The sequence below is a fragment of the Capra hircus genome, chromosome 25 (assembly GCF_001704415.2).
Source record: "Capra hircus breed San Clemente chromosome 25, ASM170441v1, whole genome shotgun sequence".
Taxonomy (NCBI): Eukaryota; Metazoa; Chordata; class Mammalia; order Artiodactyla; family Bovidae; genus Capra; species Capra hircus.
Genome location: NC_030832.1, coordinates 36102363 through 36119847, shown reverse-complemented (window position 1 = coordinate 36119847; position 17485 = coordinate 36102363).

Genomic DNA, 17485 nt, shown 5'->3' with positions numbered 1-17485 from the left:
AACCCAGCCGTGCCCATTTATTTATATTATCTATAGCTGCTTTCACACTGCAATGGAAGAGCTGAATAGTTGCAACAGAACCCATATGGCCAGCAAAGCCTAAAATATGTACTATCTGGCCCTTACAGAAAAAGTTTGCCAACCCCTATGGTAAGGCAAGAAAATGATATAAAGATTGGAGGAAGCAAATTGCTGCTTTTTTGCATTAAAAATCATTTTGCTCTTGGTGCTGCTGTACCAAAGGGCTTCTTCCCCCCTGCAAAGGACATGCTAAGGAGCCTTGAAACAGCACCCCCTTTGCCCTAATGGTCTCTTGATGTCATAATGTGTCTAGATCTAGTAACGGGTCTAGTCCCCAAAGTCCCATTTTGGGAATTTCCCTGGCGGTCCAGTAGTTAAGAATCCACTTCCCAATGCAGGGAAGTAGATTTGATCCCTGGTCAGGGAACTAAGATCTCACACGCTGAGGAGCAACTAAGCTCGTATGCCTCAACTATAGAAGCCTGCATCCCACAACGAAAGGTCCTGCATGCTGCAACTCAGTCGCAGATAAATAAATTTTTAACATAAATAAAGTAGAAGGTACCAATTTAAAAATTGCTTTTTAAAATCTATGAACAATCTGTTAGCATAAACAAGTGAGTTTAATGAGGTCATCAAATGTATTAAACAAAACCCAATTTTAGGACTTCTGGATCCAGCTGAGAGAGTGTAGGCACACTCCACCTCACCTCTCCCACTGATCAGAGTTGAAAAGCTTGGACAGAATCCATAAAGCAGCTGTCTGCGGACTCTGGAAAGTAAATCACAGGATGTGGGCTGGAGAGGGAAATCCAAATGCAAAGAATGACCGAAATGGCTGTGAGTTGTCTGGTTTGTTTGTACTTCTCCACCTCTCCTGGCTTAAACTTTAGTACAACCCAAGTCTTAAAACAGTAAAGTCAGTGAAAACGGAGTAAGTTCTAAGGAAAACCTCTTCTTCTGACAGGACAACTAGGAACAGGGCATCTTGCAAGACTGAGAGCCTGGGGAGTGGTGGGGGGAGGAGTGGGGATCTGTATTTTTTTTTTTTATAAACAGTCGCACCATTATTATTCTTTAATAATTTTATTTATTTATTTTGGCTGCACGGGGTCTTCAGTGCTGTGTGGGTGTTTTTCTAGTGGCGGGTGGGGGTCACTCTCCGGCAGCGTGCTAGGCTCCTCGTGGCGGGGGCTTCTCTTGTTGCAGAGCACAAGTTCTAGGGCGCGTGGGCTTCGTAGCTGCGCCCCACCCCGCTCTCAGTTGTCATGGCACATGGGCTGAGTTGCTCCTTGGCCTGTAGCATCTTCCAGATCAGGAGTCGAACTCATCTCTCCCGCACTGGCAGGCAGATTCTTTACCACTGAGCCATCAAGGAAGCCGCTCAATATTCTTTTCCTTTCAACTGTCTCTACCCTGAAACAAGCCCCAGTTTTGAATCTGCATTCCTGGGCTGCCAGCAAACCTAGATGCACCTTAAATCTCTGAGAGGAAAAAAAATTTCTCTCCGATCAGAAAACCTGGGCTCTTCACTGGCAATATCTTGTTTCCTCCTAATTTATTGCCTGGGTTGGGTGGGGCGGGTAGCCCTGTTCGTCCCATTTTCTTGGTGAGGAAACTGAGGCTCAGCGAGGTTAAGTAGTGCACCCACGGTCACCCAGCACTGAAGTGACAGAGTTAGTGTTTTCTCCCTCCCTCGGCCTCCTTAGTGTAACCGTGAGCTCCAGCACTGGCCCAGTGCCTGGCACAGCACGGTGCGGGCAGTGCCCTGTGAGATGAGCCAGCACAAGGCCAGGTTCAGAGCATCCATTGCTTCAGGAACCTGTGCAGACACAAAGGAGACCAGCCCCCAGCCTCCCTGGCCGACTAGGAGAGGCCTTGAACTCTGCTCTGGATCAGCTCTTCTCAGTGTGGATGAACTGCTGTTGATGTTCTTTGCACATAATTTTCCGCGAGACAGGATCATTTGGAAAGCCATAAATACACATTCAGATGCACGTGATGGATAATAAACTCGGCTCCAACGAGTCACTTGAGCCCCCATAAATCTTGGCTGCATTTTCTTCCCTGGTGCCCGTAAATCAGGCCCTATCTCTGCCTCCATCTCTGTCACCCTGGAAGCCCCTACCTGCCATGCGTCACACTGCAGGTGGAGCGTCTGGCAGCTGGCCCCACACGCTGCCCTCATGCCCCGCGTGGATCCTGCCACTCTCCTGAGGGACCCAGGCATCTTAGGCTTCCTTTATGCTTTTCTGAACAGGAGCCACCCTGCACGTCGTGGTTTACACAAGCCTGATGGAGTTTTCACAACATGCAATTTTTTAAAAGCAGGCTGTAGCTGTTCTCCACCTCTCGCCTCTCCTGGGCTTGAGCTTCTCTGCAGGTTATGGTCAACAAGCAGACAATGCAGGGGCAGGGGAAACCTCACAGGGTCTGGAGTTGGACTCAGTGGGCTGACAGTGGTTCTATTGACAGAGATTCAGCCAAGTCCCTGAATCTGGGCCTCAGTGTGCTCATCTGCAGGATGGGGACAGTAATCCTTGTTTCCCAGGACTGTGTTATTCAGGATAATAATATGCAGGTAACCAACGTTTGAGAAAGCCTCAAACCTCGGTTTTTGCTGAACCCAATACAAAAGTTTAACTTTTGCCCCTGCAAAGTCCAATGTGGAGGCCTTCGTCCATCTCATAGCCTTATTATCTGGAACGTGAGGTCCTCCAAGAGATGGAGAAGAGAGAAATGGAGAGAGTTCATTGGCTCATAATAGCTTCAGCCCCAGAAGTGACGTGGGTCACTTCCAATCGCATCCGATTGGCCAGGACCAGTCACGTGGCCCCAGGCTAATCACAAAGGATGCTGGGAAATGGAGAAGCACATGGCTGATAGGTGAGCATCTACTTTCTTGCCAGAGTGCCTGTGAATATTTAATTCAATGCAGTTCACTAGAGAGAGCAAGGAAGGGCTCTAGTAGAACCTCAAAATGTCAGAGACAGAGACTTCCCTGGTGGGCCAGCGGTTAAGATGCTCCCAACACAGGGGGCTCAGGGTTGGATCCCTGTTCAGGGAACTAGATCCTGAATGCTGCAACAATGATGGAGGATCCCCATTATCACAACTAAAACCCACCAGCACAGCCACATAAATAAATATTAAAAAAAAAAAAAAAGAGATGTTAGAGATGACCCTAGATCAGTTTTGGCCGGTGCAGAATTTACACCCAGCTCTCTTGCAAAATGGTGTATGGTGGTCCCTGCTCATGGGGAGAGCCTTTGCCATCACGCTTCCCTTGGGGCTTGGTTGTGAAGGGCCCAGAGCCAGGTTTCTTGTAGGTGCTCAGGAAGTGGGGCTCCCCCAGGTCACATGGTTTTCTGGGATATATTGCATGCTCTCTCCCCTCACATTCCCACCACCCACTCCTCCTAGCAGCACTTAACAACTCCTATTCTCTCCTAACCCCTGCCTCCTCCCAGCCTCCAATGTGGCTTCAGGCTCCCATTGCTCTAGAGGATGAGAGGTTGGCTCCCACCCATAGCTGGGTCCCACCTGCAGGAAGCCTCCTGTGATTTCCCAGGCTCTTGTGTTTGGGGAGAGGCTGGGCGGTCCTCTGGAGTTTGACTGGCTAGGAAGGAGGTGATCAGACATATGAGGGTTCCCCTTGTCTCAGAGCCTGCCTGCCCACTGAACAGCCTCCCACAGCTGGGCCATGTGGTTTCACAGCTGGAACTCCTCAGCCTTCTGTCCCCCTTCTTCAAGCATAGAAGCAGTGGGTCATTGTAAGACTTGAAAGGAAGAAGTCCAGGAGGGCAGGGCCTGGTGTGGCTACAGGAAATAGACTGATTTTGTGACCTTCACTATCAGGATAGGAGGTTGGAGACCCCCCGGGGCTGCCTCTCCTGGGACTGGAGACAGATGGGCTACAAAGAATCAGGCTAAACTGTAGGGGCAGATATTCTGTGTCCTAATCCTTGCCTGGCTACTAACTGAGCATGCAGCCCAAGCCAACGCTTTCATTCCTCGGCCTCAGCTTGCTCATCTATAAAATGGGGATCCGTATTCATTCTACCCACTTTGCAAAATCAGCTACAAAGCACTTGCAAATGGAGGTTCAGAGTGAGAGTGGGCTTGGGGTGGAGAGTGTGGGAGCCAGGGGACCCTCTGTCGGGATCTAAAATCCTGCCTGTGACCAGCTCTGGGCTAGAATCAGCTCTTCTGAAACCCAGGTAGAGCCCAATGGTGAGAACTGGACCAGAGGGGCTGTTTCTCCTCTCTCCCTCCACCCAGCCCAAGGGTGAAATCTGTTGCTTATTCCCAGTGGAATCCTCTTTTTCCATCTCCCATTCCCAAAAGCACCCCATAAAACACCAAAAATAAACACTGTGCCTGGCTTTCATTTGGGAAGGGTTTGTCTGTCCCCTTTTATTACTTCTTACCACGACACTCCAGCCTTTCATCTTTGTGTGCCCAGGTTGGTGACCCTGAGAGGCAGAAGGGGGGGTGTGTCTGGGCCTCTTTGGTCAAATGAGGACTCAATTCTTAGAATGCTCGGGTAAGCACGGGGGCTGCCTGGACGAGGCAGCCAGTGCAGAACAGATGAGGAGACCCGGAGCCTGAGTTTTGAAGGATGAGTAGAAGTTTATCGGGGGAGAAAGATGAGGGAGAGCATTTCCAGCAGAGGGAACAGTATATGGGAAAGGATAGAGAGAGGAATGAAATGGAATGTTCTGGAAGGGAGTGGAACTTCAGCGAGGCTAGATATTAGGGTGCCCAAGGGAAGAGAGGCAGAGAGGGCTGCATTGCACAGGCCTTGAATGCCAGGCTAAGGAGCCTGGACTTTATTTTGAGGGCCATGAGGAGCCAAGGAAGAATGTAAGAGGGGCGGGGACACTTCAGGACAGCTGGCCACCAGGGCCAGTCTTTATGACACAGTCACTTCTTGTGTCGGTGGAGGTTTGGGGGGCTTAGGGGTGGCAGGGTGACCCTTCTCCCCAAACTCGACTTCCCTGGCAGAGACCAGTCTTGAAAGAATCTCAAAGGAGCCTCCACATAAAATGACTCTCTTAAAAAGTCAACATTTCCGTGATTTTGTAGAAATTAATCAGGAACACATGCGTTCTATTTTTCATAAATTGCGAGGGATCAAAAGGGAAGGAAAAATCTCTCAGGGTAAAAGACGACATGAGATCCACCACCCGCTGAAACCGTCCACGCCACTGCCGTGCAGCCCGGGGCCTTCCTTCCACCGGGCGTCCCCGGTGCACCCCCACGGCGGGGGCGCGGAGGAAGCGCGGAAGCCGAGGGACCGCAGACGCAGCCCAGACGGCCGAGGTGCTCCAGGTGGGAGGGAGCACCAGCCGGCTAGCGGCTGTGTGTGCCCAGTGATGGGGGTGGAAACCTGGCACTAGGGGGAGGGAGGACCCAGAGGAGGCCTCCAGCCCAGCTGACGAAGGGAACAGGAGAAGGGACACTGAGAGAACAGATGGCGGGGGCCGAGGCGGGGGCAGATAAGGACTGCCTTGAATACACTGCCAAAGAATCTGCGCTGTCCCCTGCACTTTCCCCCACAGCTTTCTGAGGACCCAGCTGTGATGGGAAAAGCGCTGGAGCTTCTGAGGGACAGAAGCTCTGTTCAGCCTCCCTCTTCCAGTGGGACCTGTCCCAGACCTAGAACCTCAGTGTTCTCCTCTGTCAAATGGGTACAATCATGAGGCCCACCTGCCCCAAGGGAGCTGTGCAGAGCTGTGGACGGGCGGGTACTCGCTAGGGCCTCTGTCACCCTGGCCTCACCCTTGGTGGCCTCGCCCACAAAGGTGGGGGCGAAAGTCAAGGGCACAAGAAGTGTGGAAGTAGTTTCTCAGGCTGCCACCTGCTGATGCCCTTTGTCCAAAGCCCAGTGGTTCCACAGCAAAGAGGTTCCCGGGCCTCCCGGGGCCCAACATCTCTGTGTCCATCCAGGCTGGAGCCAGGCCAGGGAGACTGGCCCAGGTACAGAAACCCTTGCCCCTTGTTCTTCAGTCCCCAGGTCAAGGGCTTCTTTCCTGCCTGCCTACCCCCCCGACCCCACCCTCCACCACCCCCTGAGCTGAGCAGCACCCAGCCTGCCTCTGCGGTGGGCGCCGTGCCAGCCCTGCGGGCGGGCGCTGAGATAATCCGGCTAGACGAGCTGCCACCTTGGCACGTCCTGGGGCGCCTGGGGCCGCGGGGAGCTTCAAAAGGAAAATGAATGTCTCTTACCAGCAATTAGAGGAAATTATTTCGATAGAAATCTTGTTTTATATCTTCTCATCCTTGTTTTTCAATCCCCAGCCTTTGATTTCTTTCTTCTTCAGGGATTCTCAGAAAGAGGCTGAGAGCCTGGGCCGCGCACCGGGGCCTAATGAGCGCCGGGCCCACCTGGCGTCGCAGTCTCACCCTTGGAGGCGGAATCGGAGGAGCTGAGCTTCCGAGACCCAGCCCTGGGGTCTCCCAGTGCGGCTGGCGGCCCCTGGGCGGCCCAGGCCACACTCCCAGGTGGGCAGTCGTGGGTGGGCCCCTGGCTGGCTGGCTTTTCTGCTGCCCGAGGCAGGTGGCTCTGGGGCCCAGGCCTGGCCAAAGTCACAGTGTCCAGGAGCGGCATGGTGCTGAGGGTGAACCCAGGGCAGGGAGGGGCCTAGAGGCCATCTGGGTGAAGGCCAGCACCCTCTCACATCCACATCCTTCAGCATCTCCCCAGTCCCTCGGAGAAGGTCCCAACTCTGCAGCCCGAGTTCAAAACCCCATGAAGTCAGGCCTGCCAGCTCCCCTATCTTGCTCCACCCCTCCACCACCCATCTCCCTCTTCAGCTGCCCAGGAGACCTGCTGTGGCCTGGGGTCCCCTGCAACAGCCTGGGCCTGGAATCAACCCACCTCTTCTTTCTCTGTCTGGCCAGCCCCAGCAGCTTCTTTGAGGTTCATCCCTGTCTCAACGCCTCTGAAATCCTCACCCAGAGAGAGTCTACCTCCCAGGATGTCTGGGGCCTCCACCATCCACCCAGACCTCTGCCCTGATCCTGTCAAACTGTTCAAGGGCTGGCTGCCCTAGGAACTCCTTGAATCCAGGGAGCAGGTTTGCTTCAGCCTCAAGTCCCTAAATGGGCTGCAGCCAGCTTCTGCTTGAATGGATGGGTTATGCTTAACCCATAGGATGGCCTGGAAGAGACACTGAGCTAGTTCCAGTCCCGGCCTTTACGGAGACTAGCTGCTTCTGTTTCCTCCCTCGTAGTACACCCACTCTTGGAATCTAGCCGTCATCTGCTGAGCAGGTGGAGAAGCCATCTTCAGGCACTCTGGTGGACAGCCCCAGCCAAAGTACCAGCCAACATCCAGTATCAGCTGCCTGTCACTGAATGAGCCACTGGATGTTCCAGCCCAGTCAAGAGCCCCTGGGTGGCTGCAGCCCAAATGAACCTCACTTGCAGAAGAACCTCTGAGCTGAACACAGTCAACCCACAGGCTCACGCTTTACCAAGATCATTCCTGTTTTAAGTGACTGAGTTTTGGGGCACTCTGTTGCAGCAATAGGTAACGAAAACATATAGTAGACCAGATGGGTATGCATGTCTAAGTATTTCTCTACTATTTTTCAGAAGATTAACCATTCTACACTCTCGAACAGGAGTTGGAAAACTACAGAAAACAGCCAGCTGCCTGTTTTTGTTCCGCCTGCAAGGAAAGAATTTTTTTTTTTTTTTACATTTTTAAATGCTGGAAAATGAAAAGAAGAATATTATTCGGTGACCAGTACATGAAAGTCATATGAAATTCAAATTTCAGCCCATAAATAAAGTGTGACTGGAACACAGGCACGGTTCATTTGTCTACATATCATCCATGGCTGTTTTTGCACGACAAGGGCCAACTTGTGTGGTGTGGCAGAGACCATATGGCGGCAAAGCCTAAAAGATTTACTGTCTGGCCCTTTACAGGAAGTTTACCAACCCCTGCTGTAGAACATTAAATATGCATCACCATTTTGAACTTAAAACACAGCATCAAAAGATTTCTCTGTGTTTCTAAGCATTTATTTCCTTAGTCCACTAAGTTAAAAAAAAAAATGTGGACTTTTGGGCTTATTTATTTATTTTAAAGCTTGAAGAAGTCTAAAAATGGTGAAAGAGTGTGCAAAAATTTAACAAATCATGGGTGGAATGCTGAGAAAGCATTCAAGGAAAGATCAAAATGAAACTTTCTGATGATGGGGAGGGACAGGGGATTTTGAAGAGAGATTAAAATTGAAAAGGGGGCCCAGCTGGACAGGGTCACCCCTGAAGGCCTTCAAAACATGGTGACAGCCTGTCTCCTTCATCCCCTCCCCTCACCTGCCCCCAGCATTCTACCCAGGCCAGTGTTCCAGGACTTCACACCTCTCTCTGGGAGGGTCACAACAGGCGGTGTCCCCACCCTTGTCCCCAGCTTGCCTCCATGCCCTTCACTGGTGCCCCTGCGGGCCTTTGAGTCAGCCAGCAAACCTGCCCCCACAGTAACTCTTCAGCCATGAAGATTTCCGCCACCCACAGGCCAGCTTCACCCCCTTCTCTGAGCTTATCCCTTGAAGATCCCACTTGCCAGGTCATACTGTTGAGACCCACTTACTTGTCCTTCTGCTTCTTGGGCTGGGAGCTCTCAAGGGCAAATGGCTGGATCCCAGGGGAGGCATCAGGGCCCAGCCAGTGAACAAAGGAACTCTGCTGAGCCCTCACTGAACACTGAGGATCAGAAGCCCCAAGGATGCTTAAAGGGCCAGACAGTGTAGCTACCGCCTCCCCACCCCCAGCCTGCGGGGACCAGGATACAGCGAGAAAAGGGCCCTTCAAATGGTGGGCACATTCAGGGTCATACCTGCCCTGACCCACCCTCGCCTGGCCTCTGGCAGGGCCTCAGGCCAGGCAGGAGCGGCCGTCAGAACCACCTCCCATTCACAAGCCAGGACTGACAACCCGGATCTGGAGAACAAGAAGCCCATTCAGGGCGCAGGGCCGGGCGGGCCTGCTTTCAGGTGCATGATCTCAGCTCTCGGAAACCCAGCAGGCCTGCCAGCGGGCCTCGTAAAGCCTTTGATGACCCATGTGCAGGACACAAATCACAGGCCCCCAGGCCTCTAGGCCTGGCCAACACCTCGCTCCATGGACTCACATTCCAGTCCAGAAAGGGGCACAGACGGGTGGGGCCACGGGCCGTGTAGCAGGCGGCAGGGCGTCCACTCTGGACGCTAAGCCCAGGCCTCATCAGGGCCCAGCCCTGCCGAGCTCCCCAAGCACCTGGCAGGGCAGCCCAGGCCCCCGGGCACTGCCTCCCGGGACACGGCAGCCCACTTGCTGTTTGGCTGACTTTGACAAAGCTGACCGGTAACACCAGGCAGATACACACCACCCCAGACCAGTGGCCCCAAAACACTGAGCACAGCTCAGGGCTGGAGCTAAAGGGACTTTGGATCTAGGTTTTGTCCCCTGATGGCCACCAGCTCTCTGCAGGGGAGGGACCAGCCAAGGAGAGCAGCCGACTCCATCTTGGAAGGAATCTGCCAGAATTTCCGGGCCAGCAGCTTACGGAAGGCCCTACATTTCTGTGAGCTCACAGGGCCTGGCCCCGGAGCCAAAACACTCCCAGAAGAAATGGAACTCAGATGGCCCAAGAAGCCACAGCCCTCAGCCCTCCTGGCGTGCCTACTTGGCCCCTACTTGCCTCCGGCTTCTCCCAGTGCCTGCAGGGCAGGAGGCCAGGACAGGGCAGGCACACCAGTCCCCGAGCCCAGCCTCGTGAGCGGCAGCAGCTTCTGTCACCACCTCTGTGGATGGCAGCACGGCCTGACATCCATTCCTTAGAAGGAAGGCCAGGCCGCAGTGCCCATGCGGGTCCCCAAGCCCTGGAGGGTGGTGCCCGCACCCTCAGGCTAAGTGTCCAGCTCTGGCTGGAGGCCCAAGGCTCTGCTGTCTGACCCCGAGGGCCTCAGGGCCTGCCTTCCAACCACCCGGGAACTTGGCCGTCTGCTGCCCTGGCTGCCCCTCCCCGGAAGCTCCTCCTGTTCTGGCAGGCCAGGCCCAGTGGTGCCCAGGCTTCTGCCCCTGGCCCTGGCTGCTCCCTCTTCTGGGCCCCCCAGGACCCTGTTCAGCCCATGTGTGAGCAGTTTCTGGCTGCACCCACTGCTCCCAGGACACCGCTGCTCCGGAACAAAGACTGGGGTGAGCCAGCCCTGCCTCCCAGTCCCCCAGCACAGACTTGGCCAGAGGACCTGATGGTTTGCAAAGTGCCTGATGCCTTCAGGAAGTCTCCGGTCAGCAGAAGGCAGTCTGACGACATCCACAAGTGTACGAAGATGGCGGGCTTGGAGGGCAGGCAGCCCCAAGCATCACTGGCTGTCAGACGGGTGTCAGCGTCTCTGAGTCTGTGTTTCCTCATCGGCAAGATGGGGATACTAACACCCACCTTTTTCATTTCAGCCCTTCTGGTAGATGTGTACCGTATTGACACTTTAATGTGAATTTCCCTAATGAGGAATGATGTTGAGCATCTTATCTTTATTTACCATTTGGCTTTTTTTTTTTGGTCACCTACCTGGGTTTTTGGTAAATTGGGGGTTATCTTTCCATTATTAACATGAAGTATTTTTTTTTAAGTGCATTTGGGAGGTAATGTCTTTATCAAGATCTATTGTCCGTTATCACAGGGCTGATGAGCGGTTCAGAGACATTAACCACGTGGAGCCCAAGGCACAGGGCGTGGCACCCAGCTGTTCAAAAAGTGTTAGTTCCTCTCCCTCCTCAGGCACCTGCCTCTCAGAGCCCATCTCTTTGCTTCATCCCGGACCATCAAAAACACCCCTTCTGGGACTTTCCTGGAGGTCCAGTGGTTAACAGTCCGCGCTTCCACCACAGGAAGGCAGAGCTGAGATAACACATGCAGCAGTGTGGCCAAAATAAACAAATACAAATAAAACACCCCTTCCTCTCCGACCTTCACCTTTCCCTGTTGTCTGCCTCAGAACCTGCCCCATTCCCATGCTTTGACAGTTCCAACTCTGAGCACTCTTTGGGGACCCCCAGGAAGCAGCCCAGAGGAGCAGCTAGACTCCTGGGCAGGAAATGGGGAGAGCACTGGGCCCAGAGTCCTGAGACCTGGCTTCTAGGGTTTATTCTGCCACTTCCTGCCTGCATATCCAAAGGAAGTTTGCTTTTCCTCTCTGGGCCTCAGCTTTCTCATCTGTAAAATGGGCTCTCCTGCCTGCCTGGCCCATCTTCCAGGTGGTGGCAGGCCTAAACCTCAGAGTAGGGGTCCAAGTGTTTTGGAGACTCAGCACCCCCTCAGCACTCAGGGACAGGGGGCTCACCCCCTCAGGTTTGCACAGAGACAGGCTCCTCCCAAGATCAGATGTACTCCCAAGATCGGGCACACTCAGGGTGGTATGGCCATAGACCCCCGATGCTAGGAAAGACTGAAGACAAAAGGATAAGAGGGTGGCAGAGGATGAGATGGTTAGATAGCATCACTGATTCAATGGACATGAATCTGAACTCCAGGAGATAGTGAAGGATAGGGAAGCCTGGGCTTCTGTTGTATCTCAGTTGGTAAAGAACTTGCTTGCAATGCAGGAGACCCAGATTCTTTCCCTGGGTCAGGAAGATCCCCTGGAGAAGGAAATAGCAACCCACTCCAGTATTCTTGCCTGGAAAATCCCATGGACAGAGGAGCCTGGTGGGCTATAGTCCATGGGGTCGAAAGAGTCAGATACGACTTAGCGACTAAACCACCACCACAGGGAAGCCTGGTGTGTGGCAGTCCACATAGTCACAGAGAGTCGGACATGTCTCAGTGAGTGAACAACAGCAACAGGCCAGAGAACCCAGAGTGACCTCCACTCCTGTGCTGGAGTCCCCGCGACGAACCACCTGAGCTCAGGAGTCTCAGCCCGGCAGTTCCCAGCACTGATTCTTATTCGCGGTCTCACAAGGCATGCTGCATGTCTTAGCCGGTGGTGACAAGAAGATGAAGACCTGGACTGCCTGGGTTCAAATCCTAGCTCTGCTACTTACGGCACAGCCTAGGGCCAGGGGCTCAGCTTCCCCATCTATAAAAGGGGATAGAAGTAGGCTCCACTTCTCTCGGTTGTTGAGCTTTCAGCCAGAAACTAAGGTGAGGCAGCCATGACTCACAGGAAAGCTTGTCTGTTCCCAAACCGTGATTTTAACCTTGCATCCACGGCTCCCAAAAGACGCCAGCCCCAGAAGTCTTGTGGAAGACGGAGCGGGGTGAGGCTGCTCAGCCATCGGTAGATGGCGCTGTGGAGCCATAAGGGCCGCCCTTGTAGCCCGAGTGCGCGCTCACACACCAAGTCTTGCAGACTGCGTCCCCACCGGTGACCAGATCCTACACCAGGTGCTACCCTCAGAGGGAGGTACCACTCGCCTTGTTTCTCTGATGAGCAAAACAGGGCCCAGAGTGGTTAAGCCCTCGGCCCGAGGTCACACAGCCACAAGGAGCTGGGGCTCTCCCGTCCGACCCCAGTTGGGATTTTCAGCCCTGTCCTCACGCCACGCACCCCACCCTTTCAGGGGGCCTCTGGAGCTTGATGGGAACCAGGCGGCCCCTCTCCACCCCCACCATGGCTGGACATTCCAATGAAGCTGAAGCCTCCCGCTTTGAAGTCAGAGCTAAGCCCCAGATTACGGCGGCTCCAGGCTGGCCTGTCCCTCCCGGCCCCATTGCGGGTCCCACGCCACTGGCCTCCCCAGCCCAGTCCAGTGTCCTCGAGGTACTGAAAGGACTGGGGCCCAGAGACTGAAGGACCTGCTCAGCAAGACACAGCCCCCTTCCTGGACACCCTCTTCCTGCTCACCAAGGAGCCCCAAGTCCCCCGTGACCCGCCACCAGGCCCAAATCCCACCTCATGGCCCCCCATCATCACCCGAGAGGCTGCATGTTAACAGGCCCCCCAGCTCTGCCCCACTGACACCCACGTGTCAGCACCTGTCACCCTAATAGCAGGTATTGGACAGGAGATTGATGCTGACCTTGCTCAGGCTTGTGAAAGGGGGGAATGAACCTGGAAGTCTGGAGCTGGGAAGGGGGCACGCCCGCTGGGCCTCGGTGCCCTCATCTCTTCACCAAGGGTCCCACCTTCCGGCTCAATCTGCCCTGGGGTCTGTGGTTTGGGTGGGGCCACACTGAAGCCAGGTGGGTGTGAAGGGGAGGGTTACCCCACTGTGCACCAGGCAGTGAGGTAGCTGATTTATGCACCCCTAACTTTCTGCCCTGAGGAGTGACTCAGGTTCTAAGAGCTAGCCAGCCCCAACCCTGCAGTGTAACTGTCTCTGGCTTGCATACCTCCAGCCATGGATAGCTCACTCCCTACCAACACACCCGTCCCTGGGATGGTTCAGAAAGCTAGAGCCATCCCGGGGGCTGGGTCCCTGTTGCTCCAAGACGCCTACCCGGTTTTGCCTTGCAGGATACCCCAGCCAGTTTCACCGTCTGCCCTGGCGCAGGGCCTTGAAGATAAGGTTCCTCACTTGCCAGCACAGGCTCAAAGGACACTCCTCAACTCCCTCACCTCCCCATCCTGGCCTCCCTGCCTCCAGCTTCCCTTTGCCTTTGTCAAGGGAGACTTGAGGGCTGAATGTGTGAGACAGACAGGAGGCTCTGGAGGCCCTAACGAACCCTCAGCCAGACTGAAATCTTGGCCCAGCCCAGGGCTCAGCTCACAGTGGGAATGGAGTAGTTTTCCCACCAAACAGACTCTGTGGCTACTGGGGCACCCCCTCAGAACCTCACCGCCAGCCTTCCCACCCCTGAGGTCTAAAATTCCATCGGGATGTTTCATTATCGCTGCAGGGTCAAGCATCCCTGTCTGAGGACAACATCGGCTCACCCAGCCCCGGCCCCAGCCACTTCCCGGCTGTGGAAAGGTGCAGAGTCACCCCCAGGGTTGCCACGGAGATGCTGAGTGGTGACGGAGCGGCGTCAGGCGGGGTCTCTCCAGCAGCCACCAGGCCCTGGAGGGCCCCCCCTCTCCCGCGGTCAGCAGAGGCTCCTGGGAGATTACCCACCCACCGGCTCCAAGCCCCGGGTCCACCCTGGAAAGACCTTCAAAGGCCATTCTTGAGTGAACGCCAGGAGGAATCTGCTCTCAGAGTCAATTTAGCCAGCCACACGGGTGGAAGGAATTTGCCGTTTCTCTTAACAGCGACCCCCTTGTGATTTATATGGGGGCCACTGTCCGAGGGCCCTGGTTAACGGATCACAGTGGAAAATGAAACGCCAAGACCCAGGCGTCTCACTGGGCTAATTACCCTCAATGAGACCCAGCTGGCTCGGCAAGCCGGCGGGTCGAGGGCAGGGCGGGATCCCTGCACCCAGCTCCCGGGGGACACGGCGGCCTGCCACGGCCTGGCCTGGGCTTGCTGCCCATCATCGTTCAGGCCACTGAGAGTTCCAGGAGAGCCAGTCTGGCTAGCTGATGAGACAAGTGCCCTTTGGGGATGGCCACAGCTTCAGGGTTTGCTACTGCCCAGGAGGTGGTGATCCCTGAGACTCAGAGAGCCGCAGGGTCCCATTCTGCCTGGGCAGAGACTAAAGCCCAGACAGCTTAGGGCAGGTCCTGCGGGGCCTCGGGCATGACTCTGGCCCGGCTGCAGGCCCCGGCCAGAGCCTCTGGCCAATGGTACCTTCCTGGAGGCCCAGACCTCAGTGCTGACCCCGGAAGCTGCTTCCAGAGGCTTCATGCAGCCGAGATCAGCTCTCTGGCCTCCTGGAGTTGGTTAAATGTCTCCCAAGAGTCTGCTTTGTGCCAGCCCAGTGCAGGTTGCTGGGGGTACAGTGATGGGCAAAATCCAACCCCACCCCCAGGCTTTTAGCCCTCTGTGGGGGAGGATAAACACGTGTCCATCTCCCCAGTAGAAGTGCTTGGAGCCATGAAAGTACACAGAAGGGGATCAAGGGCTGGGCATGTGGCATGAGCTGAGAGCTAGCTGAAGGCTGAGTTTGGCTAAATGGGCACTTCACCAGTGGGAGAATGAGTGGGTGTGTGTCCCAGGTAACAGAAGCCGCATGTGCAAAGGCACTATGGCGGCAGGCAAGGGCGAGTACTCAAGGAACTGGATGAAGCTGTGCCGGGGAAGCACAGGGCCAAGAAGATCGAAGTGAAGGGGCAGGTGGGGGAGGCCACAGGTGGATCTTCTTTTTTTTAAAGCTATTTGGCTCTGCTGGGTCTTTGTTGCCACACAGGCTTTTCTCTAGTGGTGGAGAACAGGGCTCATCTCTATTTTGGGGTGCGCAAGCTTCTCACTGAGCTGGCTTCTCTTGGTGCAGAGTGCGGGCTTTGGGCTTGAGGGCTTCGGTCGTTGCGGTGCGTGGGCTCAGTATTTGCAGTTCCCGGTCTCTGGAGCCACAGCCGTGGTGCACGCTTGGCTGCTCCTCAGCATGTGGGATCTCCCCGGACCCAGCACGGAGCCTGTGCCCCCTGCACTGGCACGCAGGCGCTTTGCCCCTGAGCCCTGAGCCCCCAGGGAAGCCCCGCAAGTAGTTCCTGCGCCTTTACTATTATTTTTTTAACATTTTTTACCAATGACTTATTTATTTGTTTGGCTGTGTCTGGTCCCCGTTGCGGCATGCAGGACCTTTGCCGCGGTGAGAGGCCTTTCTCCATTTGTGGAGCACAGGCTCCAAGAGTGCACAGACTCAGTAGTTGGCAGCCATTGGGTAGTTGCCCCCACGGCTTATGGGCTCTTAGTTCCCTGCCCAGGGATTGAACCCACATCCCCCACATGAATGGCAGACTCTCAACCACTGGACCACTAGGAAAGTCCCCTCTTGTGTCTTTAAAAAGGTGTTTCCAGATATGACTGGGGAGGGATGAGTCCATTTGTCTCCAGCTTTCGGGAGCCTCAGGCCCCACCTCTGGAAGGGGCAGCTCTGTAGATCAGCCCAACAGCCTGGACCATGGGAAGACCTGGAGGAACCCATCAAGGGGTCATGGAGAGCCAAGCCAGGGGTCCCCTGGGAGCTAGATAGAGAGTCGTGGGGACTGCAAGCAGCTGGTGGTGGGCCCAGGTCAGGGGTAGCCAAGACCACCAATGACCCACAGCTGGAGGGAGAGGGGCCCTGAGGAAGCAACATGTGAAAATGCCCTGGGAAGCAGAGACCAGGGCCTTGGGGCCACCAGCAGCCTCACAACTCGTCCCTCCCACCTTCTTTGCCCTAAGCCACTGAGCCCCCCGTTTTATGTGGGTCCTCCACTTGAACCCCGGTGGGTGTTACAGGTGCTACTAATCCCATCTCTGGGCCCTGGAACAGAGTGGGTGTAGGTGGACAGCTATCTGAAGGGTGGAGGAATGGATGAGAAAAGCAGTGGCTCCCAGTCGCCCATCCTGAGCTGCGTGGAGCCCCTCTGGCCTCCCCAGTGGCCGCCCCACATCCTCGTGGAGACCCGGCGGTGCAAGGCCCCACAGGCCTGCTGTGACAGAGCAGGGCTGCCGTGCCCGCCAGACTGGAGAGCAGGTGCCCAGAGCTCCCACTCCCTCCCAAAGCTTGGCTCTGACCTGCTTCCTGGGGACACAAACAGGTCTGACGAGTTCCAGCTGAGTCCTTGGTTTCCAGGAAAGTCAGGCTCTTCGAGAGCAGAGGGAGCAAGGCCTGGTGGAAGAAGAGCGCTTTCCGGAATGTTCCTCCCCCTGCAGCTGGGCCATCCCCACACGTGCTCCCGGACTTTGCCCCTTGGGTCCAGCTCCTGGGAGTCCCAGGCTAATAGGGGGTCACCTCTCTCCCCACCTTCCCCAGGGGAGAAGGTGGGGGAGGGTCGAAGAAAAGGACCTCCTTGTTGAGACCCCAAATTCAGTCCCTGCCCCCATGTCCCACTGCATGGGGTAGCAGGCGGGGTTAGAGCTTACAGGTGCAGGCTCAGAGCCATGCTGTCCAGGTCCCAGCTCTGCCGTTGATCCTGTCACCTACCTCCTTTTTGTTTTCCATTTTGGTGGTTGTCGTTTAGTCGCTAAGTCGTGTCTGATTTTTTGCGACCCCACGGATTGTAGCCCACCAGGCTCCTCTCTCCGTGGGATTTCCCAGGCAAGAACACTGGAGCAGGTTGCCATTTCTTCCTCCAGGGTATCTTCCTGACCCAGGGATGGAACCCAGGTCTCCTGCATTGGCAGGTGGATTCTTTACCCCTGAACCAGCCGAGAAGCTCAGTTTTGGTTGTTATCGTTCCCTTATTGACATGTAGGGTTTTTTTTTTCAAGTATATTCAGGATTTAAGATCTTTGTCAATATCTATTTGGGGGGACATTTATTTATTTCTCTATTTACGTATTTGGTTGAACTGGGTCTTAGTTGCCGCACTTGGGATATTTTAGTTACGGCATGCGAACTCTTGGTTGAGGCAAGTGGGCTCCAGTTCTCTGACCAGGGGTGGAACCTGGGCCTCCTGCATTGGGAGCGAGGAGTCTTAGCCACTGGACCACT